Source organism: Entelurus aequoreus, linkage group LG01 (genome assembly GCF_033978785.1).
Source record: "Entelurus aequoreus isolate RoL-2023_Sb linkage group LG01, RoL_Eaeq_v1.1, whole genome shotgun sequence".
Classification (NCBI taxonomy): domain Eukaryota; kingdom Metazoa; phylum Chordata; class Actinopteri; order Syngnathiformes; family Syngnathidae; genus Entelurus; species Entelurus aequoreus.
The window spans coordinates 32,508,937-32,519,733 of NC_084731.1; positions in this window are offsets into that span (position 1 = coordinate 32,508,937).

Below are 10,797 nucleotides of genomic sequence, written 5' to 3' on the forward strand. Positions count from 1 at the left end.
AATCTTAATCTTCAGTGTCAGTTTATTTCGAACATGCATATACGATAAAATGTAATGCATCACATATTTCCAGTTGTTTCATTACAGCATGTCCGAAAAGGAGTAGGAAGAAGCTGAGCTTATTTAATCCTACCCCTTTTCATACCACAGCAATTTTGTCCCATTTCCTTGTTCTCTGTAACAAAACAGTGAATAATTAATTAATAAATAAATAATATACCATAGTAAGTAAACAAATATTAAAAAAGGGTGAAAGCTAAACACACAATAATACTAAAAATATTATGACAGGCTACTTCAAAAAACTGAACAGAATTTTACAGCCTTTTCGCTGAATAAAAGAATGTACAAAAAAATAAATAATGTGGGATTTGTAATATTAACTATGAACGATAAAACACTAAATATTAGGAAGATATGGACGTCTCTCCTCTTTACTTCCCAGACGACCGTCTCGAGATCGATCTTTTACAACAAATTAAAATGCAACAAATGTGAAACAAACACGGCAAAACATGAACACAAAAAAAACACCCACAGATCACTTTTCTGAAGAACATAACTTTGTTGTAGAAATATTCTTCCGTGTCCCACCTGCCAGTCACGTCTCAGGCTGGCTGCTGTGAACAAACTCCGCCCACTCTGCTTGCAGCTGCTGTGACGTAGATTAACGTAATAACCCGTATATCACTCAAAAGCGCAGATTCCAACCACTCTCTATAGTTCAAGACGGTAATTTAAAAAAATGCCCTGCACATTGTATTGGCGGCTCCAGTTTCAACAGTAAAGGTTTAAAAAAAATAATTTGAAGACGTCCGGCGGGCCAAGTTAAAAAGCTTAACGGGCCGCATACGGCCCACAGGCCGTGATTTGCCCATGTCTGCTCTAAATGGCTGGCCACATCTCCTAGTGAACATGTCCAAATGGTGTCATTGTGATCACCATTGTTGTTCAGGCTGCCTTAATCCTTTTGGCCATGAAACTGAGCAGAGCTGCACAGGTTGTTACTGGTATCCTCTTTCATTCCTCCATGATGACATCACTGGTGGAGCTGCTGCATGTAAGACACCTTGCACTCCTCCACATTCGAGTAGTGTTACCAAAAAAAGTATTTTTGAATTAATCGCGATTCTTAGTTGTTACGATTTTTAATCGGAAAATTCAAAAAATGATTCTTACATCTGCGGTCCCTTCCAAGGTTTCACATTGTTGTCATAAGGTTGACTTCTTTCTTGCCCTGATGTGGGATTAGATCCGAGGATGTCGTTGTGGTGTGTGCAGCCCTTTGAGACATTTGTGACTAAGGGCTATTTATATAAACTTTAATTCATTGATTGATACTTGGTGAAATACATTTTAGAACCACTGCTGTAGACGAATAAGTCTTGAGTATCTTCATACATGTTGTCACATGTCAAAATAAAAGAAGATTGTTTCGTTGTTTTTCATTGTTTGCATATAAAAAAAAACTTCTATCATTTACTATGTTAATGGGTTAGATTGGTTTTAACATTAAAGTTTCTATTCCATATGGAGAAAATTAGCATGCACATATATAAATGTATTGTATAAAATGTAATGCCTATTTTACGCCTTCAATTATCATTTAATTGTGTTGTATTTTGCAACGTAGCATGTTTTAATCTTAAAGAAATGTCTAAATAAAGGTTTCAGAATTGAAATGCGGTGGTGTGAGTGCACCTGGTGCCTGCTCTAATGATGCCCTGCAGTTTCCTAAGAAGGTCACAGCGGAAGGTTGTTAAACACCACACACACACTCACTCACACGCACGGATTACTAAACTTTAAAGACTTCACATCAGCGCGTGAATGTCCTGTAGTCACCTTCCCCATCTTGTTTTTGTCAGTTTTTTTAAAAGTTAAAGTACCAATGATTGTCACACACACACTAGGTGTGGTGAAATTTGTCCTCTGCATTTGACCCATCCCCTTGGGGAGCAGTGGGCAGCAGCGGCGCCGCGCCCGGGAATCATTTTTGGTGATTTAACCCCCAATTCCAACCCTTGATGCTGAGTGCCAAGCAGGGAGGTAATGGGTCCCATTTTTATAGTCTTTGGTATGGCACTATGTTTACATGGACTAAATTAGTCTGACTTCTCAAATAGTTAAATCTTTTCTATTTTTACTCACAGTGTCCATGCACCCTCTCTAATGCGACTATTGGCCATACGCGGTTTGCCTCCTGTACACTGGGGGGCGCTTATTTTTCTTTTAGTGCGGTTAAATGTATTGCTTTTCCGGTTGACCTATGACGTCACACCGGGCATCTGCAATTCCATACAAATCAACAGTTTAGCTCTGCTGTACCTGATGTCCACTGTAATGTTGGCACAGATTACAAATAGTATGTCTCTGATGGCTATGCTGATGTTAAATAGCAGACAGCACCAAAAAAAGATCTAAAATTTTGTTGTGAATATGACACTGCTATCAAGAACGTCTTGGACCAGATGTAGGTCTAAAGCAGAGGTGTCAAACTCAATGTAGATTGGGGGCCACATGGAGATAAAATCTACTCCCACGTGGGCCGGACTGGTAAAATCACGGCTCGATAACTTAAAAATAAAGTCAACTTCAGATTGTTTTCTTTGTTTGAAAATAGAACAAGCACATTCTGAAAATGTACAAATTATAATGTTGTTGGGTTTTTTTTACACTATCTATCTCTATCTGTCGTTATTTATACTTTCTGAATAAAATGTTCATCAGTCAACTCATTGGTGTTAATTTTCAATGTATCAAGTTACATTTTTTTAATCAAAATCAAATTACAGTATGTTATTAATGTAGTTTGATCATTTTCCTCGACTGATGTACTAACATCATGTGGTTAACAAAGAATTGCTGTTGCGCCATCCAGTGGACACATTTAGAACAGCTTTTTCTTTCATTCAAAAATTTCAGGCTAATTTTTATACTTGGCAAACTCATCCCACGGGCCGGCTAAAACCTGTTCGCGGGCCTGATCCGGCCCTCTGGCCGTACCTTGACACCCCTGGGTCTAAAGCAAAGAAAGACCAGCGGGAGAGAGTTTTTTCCGAAGGAATTTTCTGATGGAGAATCATGGGAACCAAACCTTTGAATGTCTCCGAGTTTATTCATAAGGCTCTGTGGATTGATGGAAGGAGTTTTAAATCCGAAGGAAAAGACTGTTCGTGCCCCGGCCGCAGGCCTGGCCCTAACCAATCTGGCGCCCTAGGCAAGATTTTAGGTGGTGCCCCCCCACATCGGCAGTGAAGTGTATATACTCACAAGAAACCGAATAGCTTTGTCTTTGACCTTTTTTTTACTTAAAGAAAGCAAATTAACATATTATATGAGAATGTTATGTTATGATTATCTTTAACCGAATCACAGCAGTGCTCAAATTAAAAAACAGCATTCCCTCTCATGTGATATTGCTTAATTAACATTAATGATGTGCACTTTAACAACTAGGCTTACAACTATACCTAATATATAAAGTGACTATTACCTGCAGGGCAAACATTAGCTAACCAGAAGGCAATAACAATGTAAACAAAAACAACTGCTTAAAATATCTAATACAAATGTCCCTGAGGAATGTAAGGTGGGAGTACTGTAATTACCTAACGTTACATTATTATTTTCCATAACAATTTAGCCCCCTCCACAATATTAACCCGACGTTAAAACAGAACTAGCTATTTATTGATTAGCAATTGCCGAATCATGTAACATTAGCTTAATGCTAAAAAGCCAGGTTACTATCACTTTTTTGTAATAGACAAATAATTTCATGTAGGCTAACGTTACCTACCTGCTACCTCTGTCTTTTTCTCATTTCTCCTCCTCTTCTTTTCTCTTTTTTCTTCCCTGGGCACCTGACAGTTTTGGCCATTTTGACATCTTGTGTTGATTTTTTGATGTGGTAAGAGTCATGATACGGGAAGGGAGGGGCGCACCGTGCGGGGGGATGGGGGGGGGGGCGTAATGTTGTAACAAATAATATTTCTATTAAATAGGCTTTACTTTGCATTTTAATTAACGTGGGATTATTTTTTGTATTTAGAAATAATAGTACCAACTTTTTTTCTTTTTTTTTTCTCCAACAATTGTGGCACTGGCGTGGCGCCCCCTGATGGACGGCGCCCTTAGCATTTGCCTATACGGCCTATGCCACGGGCCGGCCATGCCCGGCCGATACTGTTCCAGATGAAGGTTGCTATTGTTCTGGACTGTTTTGCCAGTTTTGTGCAATACAGAGTTATTCTGAATCAGTTTTGAATGCACAGATGCAGCGTGAAGAGGTTTGTGTACGCTTTATTATTTGCCTTGTAATATACCTGCTTCATTCTCATTCATCGGCATTCTACATTTCTTTAGCTACCTTCCTAAATAAATCTCTGTTGGTTTGTTTTCTCCTATCGATTGCATGTTCTGTTCTTTTAATTTGTAAAGCAAATAAGCAGTCTCCTCTTCATTACAATTCTTGCTATGTTTTTATTGAATGGTATTTGCTTCCGGGTTACATCCCGCACATTGAGACTGGTGCAGGCACATACAAAGGGTTCCCTCCGGCGGCACGCACCCACTCGAGAGATCTGGTTTCCAATCCCGTAAACCAGGTGTGTTAGTTCAACTTTTCAAAAACCGAACACAATCAGATTAAGGTGTTTCCATGGGTTGTAGGAGGCTTATTTAAAGCCGAACTATTTAAGAAATCGGACTAGTTTAGTGCATGGACACGTACTCAGAGACTAACTGTTATCAGTGTTCGTACGGGTGTTTAAAAACCTTGAAAAATGCTTGAATTTTGGGTGAAGTGCTTGGAAATGTTCATATTTCTCGGCAGTCTGACTCAATAGGCTAATTATAAAATGGAAAAAAATAAAATTAGTTTCCTTAAAAATGAAAGCTACAAGCTTGATCTGTTGGCTTTGCACGAGCCCTTACATTAGGTTGTTGTCATGCCAGAGCCGTCTCGCCCCCAAGAGGACAGTGGTGCATCGGTCCATTATGCCGGGAGGTTGTCGTTTTAATGAACATCCCGGCTGGCCTGGGAACGCCTCGGGATCCCCCGGGAGGAGCTGGACGAAGTGGCTGGGGAGAGGAAAGTCTGGGCTTCCCTGCTTAGGCTGCTGCCCCCGCGACCCGACCTCGGATAAGCGGAAGAAGATGGATGGATGGATGGATGGATGGAAAATGACATACAAACTTTGGATAAAACGTGGACTAAATCCACATGTAGCCTGCTGCAAAGTATGCAAAAAGGAAATCCAGCTTTTCGCAATGGGAGAATCGGCTCTCTCGAGTCATATGAAAGGTAAGCCACAGAGTTAACTAACGTTAGCTAAAGTTTTGTTTTCTAACCTTTTGGTACATACTAGACCTAAACTGTGGGATCAGCGCTAGATTACATGTTAATTACGGACAGTTATTACGAGCTATGAAAGGAAAAAAGCGAGTGTTTGTCAATGATAAATTTATTGATTGATTGAAACTTTTGTTAGTAGATTGCACAGTACAGTACATATTCCGTACAATTGACCACTAAATGGTAACACCCGAATAAGTTTTTCAACTTGTTTAAGTCGGGGTCCACGTTAATCAATTCATGGTACAAATATATACTATCAGCATAATACAGTCATCACACAAGTTAATCATCAGAGTATATACATTGAATTATTTACATTATTTACAATCCGGGGGGTGGGATGTGGAGGAGATTGGGGCGGGGCGGGGGGTTAGGTTTGGTTGCTATCAGCACTTCAGCCATCAACAATTATATCATCTGAGAAATGGACATTGTAACAGTGTAAGTCTGACTTCGTAGGATATGTACAGCGAGCAGTGAACATAGTGAGCTCAGAAATGATAATGTTAAGCACTTCCCTCAACTAAAAATCTAAGCTCATCTGACGTTAGTGCATAATACGCCTAAGGTAAACACTGAGTGCCATGGCTAGCCTACAGAAAAGAAGTTGACATTTATATTTTCATGTTTAGTCGTCTGATTTTATTTTCATTGGTAACATTTAGATGGAATTAAAACCATAAAAAACTAAAGAGAGAGACATGCATTAAAAACAGAAGTTTGTAGCCTATCCTATTAATGTGGAACAGTTTTGTTAATAAATGAATTAAATTGACATTTTGAGGGTGCGTGTATTTACGGTATATCACATTATGCAGTTTACAAGCACAAACACGGTGTGGATCAATCCGTGCTGTTCGATGTCATTGAGTGCTGTAAGTAAGAAAAAGAACAATACTTTTGAAAAACAACACAAATGGAGACACGTTTGCAAACACCAATGACATTGAATAGTCTACAGAAACACTGCTTCATTTTCTATGCCCCATTCAGTTAATGATTAACTGCTGGTTCAATGTTAGGCTTAGGTTTTAGCAGATTTTCCGTATTTTTCCTACAAACAGCATTTGGTGACTTCAAACAACAAGGCTATGGATTGATTCACACTGGTTTTCGCCTTTTGAAGAGTACTGGAAAAACTGGAAAATTGATCTTCAAAGTCCTTAAAAAGTGCTTGAATTGGGCCATGGAAAAGGTGTTATACTTTTAGGTCTATATTTGAATGTCTTTTCACTTTCTCCTGTTGCCAGACATCAGGAGATGAATCCCCGGGCAGATGGCATCTGAAACCTGATGCCTTAAAATGCAGTGACATTCAAATGACTCATCTGGTTGCATTGCAAGGCAATTAATTGTTGCACTGTAAATAATGGCTGCCAGTTTGACACAGGAATAGTTTGTTTAAAATGTGATTACCTGCGCCATCAGTCTGCCTCATGCCTATGTTATAATACCATGAAGCCACCATATGGATACCACACCAGTGCAAAAAAACAATTTCTGTACTCATATTTTTTTTTTTTGTGATTGCACAAGTGCATTTCACAAGGAAAATGCAGTGCAAAATGATGCACTCAAAATGATGTAAATGGTGAGTGTGCTGTGCTGGGCTGTGTACTGCCCTCCTGATGGCACACATTTTAATGTCCCAAACCCATTACTGTCTGTGTGCACTTACTTTAGTGCAACACTTTTATTATGTTTTATTATTATTATAATATCATTATTATTATATTATTTTATTTATTATTTTATTATTATTCAATTATTTTCTGTCAAAAAGAAAACATTTTGCACCCCCACCTGCACTCTGTGGCTATAAAGTGTTATAAGTACACCTCTGCATAACATTTTGTACTAGAAAAAAGAAATACATATTTACATCCATCCATCCATCTTCATCCGCTTATCCAAGGTTGGGTCACGGGGGCAGCAGCCTAAGCAGGGAAGCCCAGACTTCTCTACATATAGATCAACTTATAACAAGCAATAACTTTATTAAAATTGGTTTTAGTCCGTGAGAGAAAAATGCATCAGTTTGCCTGAAATTTTTTTTAAACTTTAAATATTTTTTTAACAATTTGAACCATTTGATACTGAAAAATACAATTAAATAAACTCAATAAATAATAATACATTAAAACTGATCAGCAACATTAACTCATGAGCACATTATAAACAGTGCATTCGGAAAATGTTCACAGCGGTTCACTTTTTTTCCACATTTTGTTATGTTGCAGCATTATTCCAAAATGGAATAAGTACATTTCTGTTCTCAAAATTTTACAGACAATACCCCATAATGACAATGTGAAATTTATTTTGCAAATTCATTAAAAATAAAAAAAAACACATGTATGCAGCGGAGTGATAGTTGCTGGAAATGGGCCTCTATACACCTATGTAGATATTGCACCAAAAACCAGACATTTGCAGCTAGAATAGTCATTTACCACATTAGCAATGTATAGAGTGTATTACTTTAAAGTTAAGACTAGTTTAAAGTTATCTTCATTGAAAAGTACAGTGCTTTTCCTTCAAAAATAAGGACATTTCAATGTGACCCTAAACTTTTGAACGGTAGTGTATGTCTCATCAGACCAGAGAATTTTGTTTCTCATGGTCTGAGAGTCGTTCAAGTACATTTTGGCAAAATGTTTAGCAAGAAATGGCTTGTAACAGCCAAACGTTCATAGCCACGTCGCTTTTTGATCCTTCGATGTCTGCTCTTCCTATCAATGTGAAGCCGAATTCACCAAGCGTTGGATTGTTCACCCACTAATAGGGAACTGTGAGCTGGTTTTAGACCGTCGTGAGACAGGATAGTTTTACTCTACTGATGATGTGTTGTTGCAAGAGTACCATACAGGCCTGATCGGTGCAGAGATGGTTGTCCTTCTGTAAGGTTCTCCTCTCTCCACAGAGGAATGTTGTAGTTCTGACAAAATGACCATCGGGTTCTTGGTCACCTCCCTGACTAGACATGAATGCAGCAATGTACAGAGACATCCTGGATGAAAACTAACGGTTCTCATTCAACCTTATGGAGCTTGAGAGGCGCTGCAAAGAGGAATGGGCAAAGAGGAATGGGCAAAACCGCCTAAAGATAGGTGTGCCAAGCTTGTGGCATCTTATTCAAACAGACTTGAGGCTGTAACTGCTGCCAAAGGTGCATCAACAAAGTATTGAGCAAATACTGTGAATACTTACAGCATGTACATTTGATTGTTTTAGTTTTTTTTTAAAAATACATTTGCAAACTTAAAAAAAAAACACATCGTCATTATGGGGTATTGGCTGTAGAATTTTGAGGACAAAGTGAATTAATTCCAATTTGGAATGAGGTTGTAACGTAACAAAATGTGGAAAAAGTGAAGCCAAACACTTTATCATACAAAACAAGAAATAATAAAACTAAAAAAAAAATATCGAAACGAGGAAGTCAGGAATAATGGCTACAATGACCACGTATTGTCATGCACAACTTTTGTCACCCATGGGGAAGAACTGCTGTAGCGCAACATCCGGGTACTGACAAACTTTATTTCTATTTGGGCAGTGGGTCCAAAATCAAAAAGTCCGTACAATGAGGGGTTGGTAAATTGAGGTTCCACTGTATTCGATTTTTGCACTACATTGTCAAGATGTACACTCAGGAACTGTAGTACTACTGTGTATACACAGTATACTTAGTTCCCTTCTACACTAAGGTTATCCAGGGTAAATCCCACCTAACCTTATCCTTGTCCACACACACACAATGGTCGTTTAAGACCCCCTCACCCCCTCCGTCAGCCGGCGCAACGCGACCTAGTACGCATGCTCGGAAAATGTGCACGTTTTAGTCATCTCCAGTGTTGCTTTGTGTGCAAGTTCTTAAATGTAACTTATCTGAACAATATCCAGTGTTATGGTATTTCAATTAACTGGAATCCAGTGTGCTGTGGGGCCCTATTGAAGTGAATCACACCTGAGCCATCATAAATTAATCAAATATTTATTGGACACATAAACACTGTGATAAAGAACATTTAACATTAATCAATCTAGGGATGTAGATATCTGGTCAGTTGCACTGCTGCACTGGTTCTATCCACTGATGGCCGACACCTGGACAACTCAAGTGAGGAACAAATGCATTGATTAATTTACTTTACTTGTGAAGTTTCTTTACTATGTGCATGAATGTACTGCATGGCGAGTGTGCCACACTGTAAAAAAAAAATTCTGTAAAAAAACGGTCATCTACTGGCAGCTATGGCTGCCAAACGTAAACCTTAAAATTGAAGTAAAACATTGTAAACCAAATAATGATCAAAAACATTATATTTACAGAAATTTTCATGCAACGTTTTGCAGAAAAATATCGTAATTTTACAGATTTTTACTAAATTATTAAGATCAACCACCTTTAATAAAGTGACGATGCAAACAGTTCTGCAGAAAAATACCTTTATTCTACAGAGTTTTTCCAAATTATTACGATCAAACACCTTTAACGAAGTGACAATGCTGGCAGTTCCACAGAAAAATACCATTATTTTACAGATTTTTTCTGAATTGTTAGGATCAACCACCTTTAATAAAGTGACGATGCTAACAGTTCTGCAGAAAAATACCTTTTGCCAGCCAGCCAGTCACATAACATGTGCGGCTTCTGCATGCACACACATTAGAATGCAACACATACTTCATCAACAGCGATACAGGTTACACTGAGGGTAGCCGAATAAAAAAACTTTAACACTGTTAGAAATATACGCCACACTGTGAATCCACACCAAACCAGAACCCTTTGCAGCACTAACTCTTCCGGGACACTACAAGGTGTGTGTGTGTGGGGGGGAGGTTTGGTGGTAGCGGGGGTGTATTTTGTAGCGTCCCGGAAGAGTTAGTGCTGCAAAGGATTCTGGGTATTTGTTCTGTCGTGTTTATGTTGTGTTACGGTGCGGATGTTCTCCCAAAATGTGTTTGTCATTCTTGTTTGGTGTGGATTCACAGTGTGGCGCATATTTCTAACAGTGTTAAAGTTTTTTATACTGGCACCGTCAGTGTAACCTGTATCGCTGTTGATGAAGTATGCGTTGCATTCGCTCGTGTGTGCGTAAAGAAGCCGCACATATCTTGTGACTAGGTCTGAACGCGGTTAATTTGTTCAACCTTGGCCCGCGGCTTTGTTCAGTTTTAAATTTTGGCCCACTCTGTATTTGAGTTTGACACCCCTGTGTTAGATTGTTAGTATGGACATAGACTTTTATATAACAAGCTACATATTTAATGAAAGATAATTACTGTAATTTTACATGAATTTGAAAGTAATTTAAGAAAACAGAAAATGCTATGTATAATTAATTTGGTTTTTTTCTGTAAAAAAATAGAAATATACACAGTTTGTCATTACTGGCATATTACTTAAAATAACAGGCGGATTGTTT